General features: G+C 47.6%; 1 protein-coding gene across 1 annotated transcript in view; it reads left to right on the top strand.

Annotated features, from left to right (window-relative positions):
- LOC310648084 (calmodulin-binding transcription activator 2-like) overlaps window positions 1-13,103 on the top strand; it is a 135,900-nt gene that overhangs the window by 51,380 nt on the left and 71,417 nt on the right. Inside the window, exon 2 of the mRNA XM_083375766.1 lies at window positions 2,000-2,067. The gene's annotated coding sequence lies outside the window, so the exon portion shown is untranslated. The remainder of the gene's footprint in view (window positions 1-1,999; window positions 2,068-13,103) is intronic.

Below are 13,103 nucleotides of genomic sequence, written 5' to 3'. Positions count from 1 at the left end.
GTTACTTGCTTAACAACCACAGCGATTCCCTCAACAACCAGGACGAGGCAGGTTGCGAAAAGGGGTCAAGACTTGCTTAATAACTGCCTTGCTTAGCGACGGAAGGTTTTGGCTTAGTTATGGTCCTGAGGGGCACCTCTGTGCCGTCAAAAAAAAATGCCGTTGTAAAACGGAGCAAAGCTCACTTAAGAACGAAGCCACGGGAAAGTGGGGCCGTCGTAAGTCGGGGAGTTCCTGCAACCCCTGCCCAGAGGGATGCTGGGAAGGCTTCCTCGCCGGGGAAAGAGGTTGCGGAAGCAAAGTCATTAATGTGACACTCGCACCGCTCTCGTAAAAGGCCAAACGCACTCCAGCCATGCCCAGAGGAGCAGCAAAGCAGCCTTCCAGCCGAGACGGTGGGAAAGGAGGCATTTCCGTGCCTGGCTGGGGAATCCCAGAGTGGCATTTGAAGCCCTGGCAGATGTTGGAAGCAGCTGGAGGGGAATTGGCGGGTCCCCCCTCTCCTCTCTTCCCTGCTCGGGTGTGGGGCTCTCCCGAGGAATCCCCTCTCCCCTCAAAGCCCAGCCTCCCTCCCCCCCCCCTACAAGGGCAGGCTTGGCATACTGTGGGCAGCCCTGGGGTGGTAGCCCTCCGAGGGGAAAAAGGAGGAGTGGAGGAGGGAGGGAGAAGGCAGGAAGGAAGGAAGGAAAGAGAAAGAGGAAAACAGGCAGAGGGGACAAGGCAGGGAGGAATGTCTGTCTGTCTATATCTATCTGTCTATCTATCTGTATCTATCTATCTATCTATCTATCTATCTATCTATCTATCTATCTATCTATCTATCTATCTATCTATCTATCTATCTATCTAATCATCTATCTATCTATCTATCTATCTATCTATCTATCTATCTATCTATCTATCTATCTATCTATCTAATCATCTAAAGTAAGGCAAAGCGCAACCATTTCATTGTGTCCCGTAAGGAACTAATGCTTGAAAAGGGAACACGAATAAAAGCCACAAACACCCACAGTGAAAAGCGCCATAAAACCTTAGTGCAACACACAACGCAGGGCCGATGCAACGCCTCCCTCTGCAGTATTAAAACCAGACTTGCTTACAGCCGAGGAGACTCCGAGCAGAGCAAGGAAGTGCCGAGCGGGGGGCGGCTGGGGAATTGGGAGTTCAGGCTCTCCTTAAAAACTTGGGGATCGTGTGTGGCATTCGCCGCACAACTCTACAACTTCAGTGTCGTGAGATTCGGGCTGTGTCTCTGGGTCTGGGTCAATTCCCTGGCTCTTTGGGTACGACCTGAACGAAGGTTTATATCTCGGATACGGTTGAACTGGTCAAATTCGGAAGCTGTTTGTGAAAATGTTTGAAATGACATTTTCTTTTTTTGCAGAAAAAATAATAATTGACAGCTGTATCATTTTTCATTTCAACAAACTTTCTATATGTACTAAAACTGCACCTTGTCAAAGCTTTGCTGGGACATTGGAAGGACGTTGGGCGTGTTGTTAGAATTTTACATTTTGCCCCAATTTGGCTATTTTGTTCGTACGTGGGAACTTCAAAAGTGCTCAGGGGAATGCCCTCTTTTTTAAAACTGGCACCTGTCAATCGACTAGGGGCTGCCACAAAGAAGAGGGGGTCCACCTATCCTCCAAAGCACCAAGGACTAGAAACTAATTTCTAGAAGCAACCTAGAAATTAGGAGAAATTTCCCGACAATGAGAACTATTAATCAGTGGGATGGCTTCTCTCCAGAAATTGTGGGTGCTCCAGCACTGAAGGTCTTCAAGAAGAGACTGGACAGCCAGTTGTCTGAAATGGGTTAGGGTCTCCTGCTTGAGCAAGGGGTCGGACTAGAAGACCTCCAGGGTCCCTTCCAGCTCTGTCATCCTGTATGAAAGCGTCTCCTATTTGAGCAGGGGGCTGGACTAGAAGACCTCTAGGGTCCCTTCCAGCTCTGTTGTTCTACATTCTAAAAGAGCCCTCTCTCCTTCTCTTCCAGGAAATCGCTGCCTACCTAATAACATTCGAAAAGCATGAAGAATGGTTAACAACTTCCCCTAAGACCAGGTAAGACCGTCTCCTCGTGAAAGCTTTGTGGATGGCTTTGCTCTTTCGATGCTGGTCCCTAAAAGGGGTGGGGGGAGGCGGCGAGGGGGTGGGAAGGAGGGTCAGGCTGGGCAGAAGCCCCCCCAACCCAATCCGCCACTCTCAAGACCTCCTGACATCCAGGTCTCGTCCGTTGACTTTAATGAGCGTTTTATTGGGTGAAATCAAAGCGGTGGAAAGTGGTCTTGGGTGGCTGGACGGAGAGGTCCCATCTGAAGGGTTCCAGTTGACCTGGGGGTGGGGGTGGATGATGGGACGTCTCTAGTCTTCTCCTTGTGACCTTCTTTTTTATGACGTGGGGGGGGAGTGTGTCTGCTTGCGTGAAGAGAAGCCCCCTTGCAAGGAAGATATGCCTTGATGCACACCCGCAGCGTGTTCTCCCTGGCTTCCCGTTGGTTTCAAGACAGATGCCGGCATCTGCCCCCAGTTTCCCCCTTGGAGTCAGGTTGGGAACAGCGCAACCCACAGCCCCCGGGCAGACCGGCCTTCCTCTCCTGGCGGCTGTCAGAATTGCGTAACGCCCACAATCTCAGGTGCGCCTGAGATGAAGAAGCAGGCAGAGGTTGTGGCTCTGGGTTGGAAGGAGGCCTCCCTGGTGCCCTCTGAGCTGGGTGGCTTTCTGGCAGACGTTTCATGACCCAACTAGGGAACATCATCAGGGCTAGAAGGGGGGAGGAGGAGGAGGAGGAGGAGGACTGTGGGGTCCTCGCTTCTCTCTGAGCTTGGTGGCAAAACTCATTCTGCTGCATTCTGACCCAACGAACCAGTGAGAGGAAGCTTAATATTTGAAGCCAAATTGTCTTGATCAATGTCAAACGTCCAAGCTGTTGACACCTTAAATATTCTAATTTTTTTCCTTTTTTTGTTTTGAACGGATCCGAATCCGTACTCACTGCCAGCCCTCGAATGTCTTCAGATATTGCAATCCGATACCTTATTACGCCAAACGCAGTTATCAAAGATTCAGCGAACGTTTGAACAGAATAGACGCATATTCCAAAATGATCTGGCCTCTATTCAACGAAGCTGAGATTTTGGAGCGCCCCGGCTTTTTTTTTTTTATTAAGATTTCAAGGAGCAGATTAATTTCAGGTCCAATTAATTCAAAATGAATGAGAATTGGCTGAGCACGTTTGAATATTATCCTCAACAGAGAAACTCTCTACTAATGAAAGAGAGAAGCAACCTAGAACTAAGGAGAAATTTCCTGGTAGTGAAAACAACTAACCAGTGGAACTCCTTGCCACCAGAAGCGGTGAATGCTCCATCACTGGAGGTTTTTAAGAAGAGACTGGACAACCATTTGTCGGAAATGGTGTAGGGTTTCCTGCCTAGAAGACTTCCAAGGTCCCTTCCAGTTCTATTCTGATTGATTGATTGATTGATTGATAGTAACGACCGTGTTACTAACTTATCAACTGCAGTGATTCGCTTAACAACGGTGGCAAGGAAGGTTGTGAACTGGGGCAAAACCCACTTAACAAATGTTTTAGTTTGTTGAGGACCACCTGTACAAATAAATAAGATTTGCCATAGCTTTTCTTAAGGAAACAATCATTTAATCCCCAAATTAGGTCATTATGAACGACTAAAATGCGTTTATTCATTCTTCTTCCTTACAATATCGCCGCACAAATAGTTTTGCTTATAAATTGCTGTGCAGAATCTACCGAACGCTTACCATTTGATTTGATTTTAACTTCTTGTTTTGATCTGAAATTCCTTAATAACTAATTAGTTGCTGGAAAAACTCCTAGCGCCGCTGTCGGCTGTAATAAGTTGGACGTGTTTAATTTCCCGGGTATATTTAGCAACTTGCAAACGAGAGGGGGGGAAATTTACATGGTGTCATAACAGGATGAAAACAAGACTGGCCTTTTAAAAGAATCCGGGGATCGTCTTCCGATTTCATTTAAATAGGCTGTTTTTGATTAGCCTGGATATAAATTGGTAGCCTGGCCAGCTTCGATGGAAAATTGGAAGCAGAGTTGAGGGGTGTCAACCAGGTAGGTCTGAATTGGTTGACGTGGGTTTGTGCTGAGGGTCTTCTCTAGAGCCAAAGTTGATGGCTTTGAACGTAGATCATAGGATGATAGGGTTGCAAGGCACCTTAAAGGTCTACTAGTCCAGCCCCCTGTTCAAGCAGGAGACCCTGGACCAGCAAGCAAAGTCAATGGGGGGGAACCAGATTCTGTTAATGACCACATGATTTATTTAATAACTTAGTTGATTTGCTTTGCCACCACTGCAAAGGGTCCCGTTGGAAGATTTTTCCTGAATGAACTTCTCAACACCGCCATAATTGTTCCCTTTCCCCCCCATTGTGGCTAGAAAAATGCACTAAGCATTAGTGAAGCTAATTAAAAACTAAATGCCACATCAAGATAAATTAGCAGGCTATATTTTGTGATGGGTTGCCTTTGATGCAATTCTTTTTATCATAATTATTTCCTCCCTCCCTTCCTCTCTTCTTCCATCCCCTCCCTCCCTCCCTCCCTGGAGTCTTCAAGATTTGTCCTGGTCACCTGCTGGAGCAGAGGGCTGGACTAGATGACCTCTGAGGTCCCTTCCAGTTCTGCTAATCTGTTATTCGCCACCATTTATCACATCAGCAGGCCAACGAAGCGGATGATTTGATTCCAGGCGGCATAATCCGAGTCATTAATGCAGGGAGATTATGACGTAGGTGGCGTTGTGTGCTTCCCCAGCAGGGGCGCACACACAGACAGACAGACACACACACACACCCCGATCGCGACGTTTCGGTGTCAGGATGCATCTTAATTGCGTGGAGATGTGCTTTTCTGACACTGGAGGGACAGGGCTGTTCTGCAGGTGTGCAGGGATCTATGCAAAAATATTAATTTGGCATTATGTAATTAATGGCGGTGTTAATTGATGAATTATTCAGTGTTTGTGACAAAATCGGGGCAGTAAATATTAATAATTTGCTTTACGGAGGGAAATTTCATTAAAACCAAGATTAGTCAAAGTTGGTTTGAAGCAAAGGCTGGGAACAATGGCGGGGCTGAATTAATGAACAAGGATAAGGTCATAATGCTACCTCACGTTCTTTTACCTGGAGGGTGGGGGAAACCCTTTAAAAGGGGAGAATAATCCTTTTTGAAAGCAGCCAGCGACGGTTCCGAGATAACTAAAGGACACGGAAAAACGCTGGGTGTTTTCTGATGCTGCTTTGAATCCTTGAGGATCGTCCTCAAGGTTGCTCTGTTAATTTCACGCTCAGAAATGCCTGTTTGTTAAAGGCATTCCGGTGGCATGGAGTTCCACTGATTAATTGTCCTCACTGTCAGGAAGTTTCTCCTTCTTAATTCCAGGTTGCTTCTCTCCTTGACTAGTTTCCCTCCGTTGCTTTCGGGGTCTTTGGGGAATAGGTGAGACACCCCCCCGCTTCTTTTTGGCAGCCCCTCAAATATTGGAAGATGCTATATCGTGTCATGTCTCAACCCTTGTGAAAATCCGTCTCTCCCTGAGATGGGCCAGGAAGACCGGGTTCTCCACCCACCACCTGAAAGAGGACAGTTTTGTCACCTGCCCTCCATCCGGTCTCCTGTCCCTGGGGTCAAACCCCAGCTAAACAGAGATAACGGCCTCGCGTTTTACAGACCTGATGGATTTTCTCCGGCGGAGCCCTATCAATATGTCAGCCAACCCGCCCGTATGAATACAATTTAAAAGAAAAAAAAATCTTTCTCTTTTCAGAAGACATAAATTAGACCAAGCTGGAATAATAGATATTGATTATAAAGATTTTTTTTGCCTCCCCCACCCCCCGCTTCTCACAGTCTTCCAGGATTGCTGGAAAGCCAATAGCGGTTCCCTTTAACGGCGGGCCCCCCGTTTTGTGCAAAATACCCCTAAATGGCAGGCGTGCCGTTGCAACCGAGACCGCCTCGCTGTCTTTGACAGTTTAATTTTAAATATGATTCCCATGAATTATGTAATGAGGCAGCAGACGAGAAGGAATGTTCCCCTCTTTGGCGTCTGGCAGGAATTCTTGCTTAGGAGAAGTCAGTTTAATGTCGGGCAGAAGCTGGTTTAAACCTCTTCCTTAGGGAAGGTGTTAAGATTTGAGGTCTCTGGTGGCGATTCCAGGTACTGCAGGCAGTCCTTGATTTAACAACAATTCATTTACAGCAGCGTTCAAAAGAGACCTATGACCATTTCTCACACTTACGACCGTTGCACCGTCCCTGCGCAGTCACGTTATCAAATTCAGACGCTTGGCGATTGGTTCATGTTTATGACGGCTGCTGTGTCCCAGGTTCACGAGATCCCCATTTGGGACCTTTCCGACATGCCTAGGGCGGGACTAGAACTCCCCGTCTCCTGGCGATTGGCCCAGAGTCACCCAGCTGGCTTTCATGGCTAAGGTTGAACTAGAACTCAGTGCCACTTGTTTTCTCGCCTGGAGCCTTCACCAGTAAACTAAATCCATGTTGAGAATTGATATGAAGATGGCACTTGTCCTAATTTTCCAGAAATCTCCTCGAAGAACCGTTTCGGTGCCCAGAGGGAATTTTTATCTGAAAATTCATCGGATCGTCTTGGGTTAATACATCACGGATAAGGGAGGATTGTCAGAATACCTAGGTTCAATTTTATTGTATTGTATTTTTTTTTTTATCTTTTGTTTTGGCATCTCTTCGCTGACCCCATATTGGCCAAGGACTCTCCCTGCCACAAATTCATATTTATTCATGATCTTTTCCCTGGATCATAAAATGGAGAGGCTTTTTGGCATTTTAAATGCCTTACAGCTTAATTTACGTTCCAGCATGTTAATGAAGAACCGGAGTTTTTTGTTGTTTTTTTTGTCCAGGAGGTGAGGTATGCAAAAATAACCTTTAAGTTACCGATAATTAACCTTTAATGATATTCCCTCCAAGTTTTTGCAATTTTGTTTTGGGTGTCAGAAAGGGGTGAGAAATTGTTCCGTTGTTTTTTTTTTCCCCTGCTGCTGGAGGAATGTATTTTAATCCTTTAAAAAAAATGGGGGGGGGAGTGAGGAAATTACTTTCAAAAGTTTCATCGTCTAGGAATCTGGCAGGAAAAATTGAGAGAGGGAGGCTGATCGCCGAGTTTTTTTAAAATTATTATTATTATCTCCCACTTCCTTGTCATCGGGCAAAAGAAAAAAGCTGGATTAAAAGGGATGTGTGGCTTTTATTTTATTTTATATATTTTTTGGGGGAAAAACAAACAAATCCTAGTATTTGTAACCAAATGATGCAAACAGAAGGGCGTCCCAGTTGTTTTGTAAAAGAGGATTGTCCTGTTGTGACAAATGGGGGGAAAAAATGGTCTAGACGGACAGTAGGAACCACCCCCCCCAAGTTTCCCAGGCTGTAAAGGAGACGGTGGGAGAATTGTACTTTCGGACCCACAAGGGTCTTGCAGTGGGGAGACACGGAAAAGAGGGGAGGGTCAGGTAAGAGGCAGCCTAGCCCTCAGCTGCACAATGGGTGGAGAAAGAGACTCAGGAGACCCCCGGGAGGGCAAGCAAGTGGGTCCGTCATGGGTGCCCACCACGTCTCCCCTCCGTTTGGGACTTCCGTGGAGCCGAGGAACGTCCCACCCATGACGCTCCGCTCCTTTCCAGCCACCACTCGGCCTCGCCCACTTTGATTCTCCCACCGCGGGGGAGTTACTCCTCAGAAGCCCTTCCTCTTTCTTCCTCCTGGCGGTGGGTTTTTAGCGGCCCCCTGCGGTCCTTGCCAGGGCGTTTGATGGAAGAACGGTTCAAAGACTCTCGCTGGGCAGATGAATGTTTCATGTCGGTTTGCTCCCGGTTACCAACCACCGTGCAGCACCTGTAACGGATGAAAGCCAGGCCGGTTGGGGTCTTCTCTCCCTCTCTTCCCCCTCCCCTGCTCCCTTGAAGCAGAACGAGACCGGCAAACTGGTCACCGAGAACCAGGCTCTGCTGGAGCCCTGAAGCCAATTTAAGGAGCCGAGGGAGAAATGAGCAGAGCGCATCTCCCATGCAGCTTACCTGGAGAGGAACCGTTTGTGCATCTTTTTATCTGGGCCTCTGATCTTATCCACTTTGCATTTAAATGGAAATATTTTCCCCCGTGTTTTGGGAAACGCGGCTGGAAAAGCGGAAAGGGGGGGGGGCTGAATCTTTGCCGGCCAAAAAACCCCCCACATTTTCTGTTTTGCGTCGGACGGTGACCTTGGCTGGCTGTTGGCAAGGAGCGTCTAATTTTGGAGAAGTCACCCCTGCAGATGGAATCTTTTTTGTCTTCTCCAAAAGGTAGTCCTCCACTCACGAGCACCGTTTCCGTCGCTAAGCGAGACAGTTGTTCATTTCACCACTTTTTGGGGGGACACGGTTGTTAAGCGAATCGCTCCACTTGTCCTACTAACAACACGGTTGTTAAATGTATCCGGCTTCTTCCCCCTTGACTTTGCGTGGTGGAAGATCGCAAAAGGGGATCCCATGACTCCGGGATGCTGCAAAACCGTCATAAATATGAGTCAGTGGCCGAGCGTCTGAATTCTAATGATGGGGATGCTATGGCGGTCATTAAGTGTGAAAAATAAAAATAAAATAATAAAATACAATACAATACAATACAATAATAAAATAAAGTATAATTGGATTGGATTGGATTGGATTAGATTATTGGCATTTTGTCAACTCTGCCTGCCATTTTCCAATTCCTCTTGGCTATTTCTAGCTTTCCTGGCCCTTCCATTTCGCCGTTGTTTGTGTGTAAGTGTACAGTTGTGTTTCTAAAGTCACCTTCCTGCCCTACCGGTGGCCAAAATTATAAATAACCATCCCGTTAATAGGGGTCCAGTTTCAGCCCCTTGGGCCTTCAGGCTACGTTCCGTATCTTTATTATTATTATTATTGTGTTTTTTTTCCTTAAAAAAAAAGCTATATTCTATACAATGTCTGAACAGAAGTTTGACACGGAGGCCAAAGATAAGCTCGGTGCCAGCAAGTAACATATAAACGGATAAACATTTTCAGAGCCCCCAATCAATCGAAGGAGAGAGCAAGCCATCAATCAAGGCATCAAAATGATCCCCCCCATCCCTACAAGAAACAGATTTCAAAAAAAGAGAAAGAAAGAGAGAGAGACACACACACACACACATAATCTGCTCTCTCCACCGGAAAAGGATTTATTTCCTGTCCCAATTCCAGCCGCTGAGCATCCTTGCTAGCCCCTCCATAGCAATCCTTTCATATAATTAAATTGAAAATTCCATGTAGAATCTGGTGGGTAGGCAGATGTACCGCTATGTTAAACTTTATGTCACTTGAAAATGGCTTTCAAGTACATCAGAGGGAGACCACCCAGCTGTAAAATTATCTGCTTTATGAGGATGCATCACGGCTTCGGTCTTTTTCTTTTAATTAAAAAATATACCTTTAAAGTCTTAACAGCTACGTGGGTGCTCCCAAGCTCTCCTAACACCCACCCACCCCAACACACACCCACCCCAACACACACACACACACACACACACACACACACACACACACACACACACACACTTTCTGGGTTTCCCTTCTGGAAATCATGGGTGTCCAGGAAAGGGGGCGGGGTGATTGATTGAGGAAATGGATGGTGTTTTTTTTAAACCGGTTTATGGTTTTTAATTGTTGTAGAGTTTTAGAAAAGGAAGGAAGGAAGGAAGGAAAGAGGGAGGGGAGGAAGGAAAAAAGGGAGGAATAAGAGGAAGGGAGGAAAAAGGAAGGAAGGAAGGAAATGAAAGGAGGGAGAGAGAGACGAAAAGGAGAGAGGAGGAAGGAGGGGGAGGGAAGGAGGAAGAAGGAAAAAGAGGAAGGAAGGAAGGAAGGAGAGAGAAAAAGAGGGAGGGAGGGAGGAAGTGAAGAAGCTGGAAAGAGAGGAGAAGGGAGGGAAGGAAAACGCAGCCAGCTGGAGAAGCCGCAGCTCCGTGGGGATCCCCATGGCGCCATCCGGGTCCTTTGCTGGAGGCACCAAGCCGGCTTGCAAAGCGCATGAAGGCCTTCAGCCGCAGGCCCTCCTCCTGAGCCAGCCTCTCAAGATGAAGGAGCAGGCCCACCTTCTCCACCCAGCCCGGGGGCTGCCAGACCCCCCCCCCAATTTCAGGAGCCTGTGAGGTCCAGGCAGCTACAAGAGGAGGAGGAGGAGGAGCCCCTTGTCAGCCCAGATGACAAGACCTGGATCCTGCCGGGGTTTGTTCTTAAGCTAGTAACACGGTTAAGTGAATCCCTCCTCCTCTTCCTCCTCCTCCTCCTCCTCCTCCTCCTCCTCCTCCTCCTCCTCCTCCTCCTCCTCCTCCTCCTCCTCCTCCTCCTCCTCCTCCTCCTCTTCTTCTTCTTCTTCTTCTTCTTCTTCTTCTTCTTCTTCTTCTTCTTCTTCTTCTTCTTCTTCTTCTTCTTCTTCTTCTTCTTCTTCTTCTTCTTCTTCTTCTTCTTCTTCTACTACCGTTTTCTCCTGTAGCCTTCCTTAACCGGTCCCCTCAGTGCACAGATCTCCCCAGTATCTGGGGCTTCCCCCCCCCGCCCCCCCGCGATTATACCAAACGCCCATGCATATTTGATGTTGCGGCGTTGTGCTAGCACGTTCTGGGGGTGTTTATCGCTCTGCTGCAACAGAGCGCAGTCGGTCGGACGGCGACCCTCGGCTTGGAAAAAAGATTTTTCAATATTTTTTTGGCTTTTGTCTTTCAAGGCGCCTGCAGGGGCTTCAGGTGGCAGCTGACTCTGCAGACAGGGTAACGTGTAGTTTGGCTCTCAGGTCCTCCTGTGGCGGTTGATGAGCCCGTCAATCTACGGTAGTTACAGGGCAGGAGAAGGTATTTCTCTGTGACCCAGCTTTGCCTAGCTTCAAATCACGGTTATGGTTTCTCGAAAGATCTTAACCGGGTTTCTTTTGGGGGGGGGGAAACGAGTCTGGTGAGAATTTTTGGGCGGTTTGCAGCAAGGCTAAATAAGAGACAAGCTGAGGTGACCACATCACCCCCCCCTTCCTCTCTGCTCCGTAGTTTCCCTTTCCATATACAAGCAGACCCTCCGTTTACAACATTAGCGACCCTTCAAGATTACGAGCATTCATATAGTGACCGTTTGAAGTCACGACAGCATTGAAAACGTTGCAGGTGATCGAAATTTGGACACTTGGCAACGGACTCGTAGTTACGGCGCTCGCAGCGCCCTGGGGGGGGTCGCGTGATCCCCTTTTGCGACTTTCCTGATAAACGAAGTCGGTGGGGAAGCCAGATCCGCTTAACAACCGTGTTCCTCACTTAACGACAGCAGCAGGAAAGCTCATAAAATGGGGCAAAACTCGCCGAGCAATGCAAATTTTGGGGTCCATTGCGGTCTGCCTGCGAAGGAAGAATTTTGCTGCCTTTAAAGGCTCTGGCCCTTACTAAATCATATTTCAGAATATCAGGGCTGAATTGCTGAGGTGTCGGCGGCTGTCGTGTTGTGTTTTTTTCCCCAGGCTGCTGAGAGCGGCAAAAAAGGAGATTGACACAAGGGAAGCTAAAAAGATTTGGGACTCTTAACTTGCAAAGCGATAGCTGAGCAAGGAAGCCGGGCAGCGGCTTGAGCCCCCCGGTGACAGTTTGGGGCGGAGGGAGACGGAGAAGAACTTTGGACTTTTATTTCTAGTGTGATATATATTTAATGGTCTATATATATTTCAGACAAATGGCTGTCCAATCTCTTCTTAAAAACCTCCAGCGACGGAGCAGCCACAACTTCTCAATGAGCAGGATGCTTTTTCTCCAGAGGTTGTGGGTACTGCAACACTGGAGGATTTTGAGAAGAGATGGGGCAGCCATTGGTCTGGACTGGTACAGGGTCTCCTGTTTGGGCAGGGGGGTTGGGCTAGATGACCTCCATGGCCCCCTCCGGCTCTATTATTCTGTATGCCTTCCATTTCTGGCTTGTGTACTACCTGGAAATAACAACCATAGGATTTTATTTATGGTTAGCGAATCAAAGCTTAGAAGAGGCCAGTGATGGGTGGGCCACTTGTCAAAACAATCATGTTTTCTCTCCGAAAGGTTTCCCTTCGTTATTCCACTGATAGCTAGAGCGAGCAAAAATAAATTGCGCCTGTGAATATCACCATTTCCTTTTCAGATATTGAAAATGTCAACGGACGTGTTTGAGTTTTGTTGGGTAGAGAGAGCAGGTATCCACTGGCAAAGGCCACGGAGCCATGCAGGAAACTTCAAAGCTGGGCAGAATTGGTTCTGCAGTTGGAACTGGTTGGCATCTATTTGACAGGCAGTCCTTGACTTACAAGGTTTCATTCAGTGACCATTCCAAGTTACAACAGCACTGGAAAAAGTGGCAAAAAGTTACAACCTTGGCCGCATCCCCACGTGGTCACAAGATCAAAATTCAGATGCTTGGCAACGGGTTCGTACTTACGACTGTTGCAGCATCCCGGGGGTTGTGTGTCAATGTGATCTCATTTTACGACCTTCTGACAAGCAAAGTCAAGGGGGGAAGCCAGGTTCCACTTAACAACCAGGCTACTAACTTATCAACTGCAGTGATTCCCTCGACAACCGTGGCAAGAAAGGTCGTAAAATGGCTGCAAAGCTCCACTAACAAATGTCTCGCTTAACGACAGAAATTTGGGTCTCCATTGTGGTCGTAAGTTGAGGACTCCCTGTATTCCTATTTTGGCAGAAATCCGTGGTGCAGTGAAAGGTGCGGGGATTCATATTTGGCCTCTGTGGCACTTGTCACTGGCCTCGATATAATCCACAATTTCCCAGTCGCTTTAGCAGACCTGCTTCATTAAGTCAGCAAATGTTTGGCCGGTTGAAAGTCACTTTCCCGAGTTTTTCGTGCGCTCGGCTGGAGACTCGCTCTAATCAATGCATCCCGGGTGTTATGATCCGGTTTGGAAGGAGAGCGAGATACAAATTAGGCTCATAATTAGGGCTGACCTCGGGAGAAGCAGGGCACAAAGGTGGAAGAGAAGTGTGTGTGTGTTGGAGGT

Source organism: Vipera ursinii (assembly GCF_947247035.1).
Source record: "Vipera ursinii genome assembly, chromosome: 17".
Classification (NCBI taxonomy): domain Eukaryota; kingdom Metazoa; phylum Chordata; class Lepidosauria; order Squamata; family Viperidae; genus Vipera; species Vipera ursinii.
The sequence above is the reverse complement of the archived record's forward strand: the minus strand, read 5'-3'. Positions and strand labels throughout refer to the sequence as shown.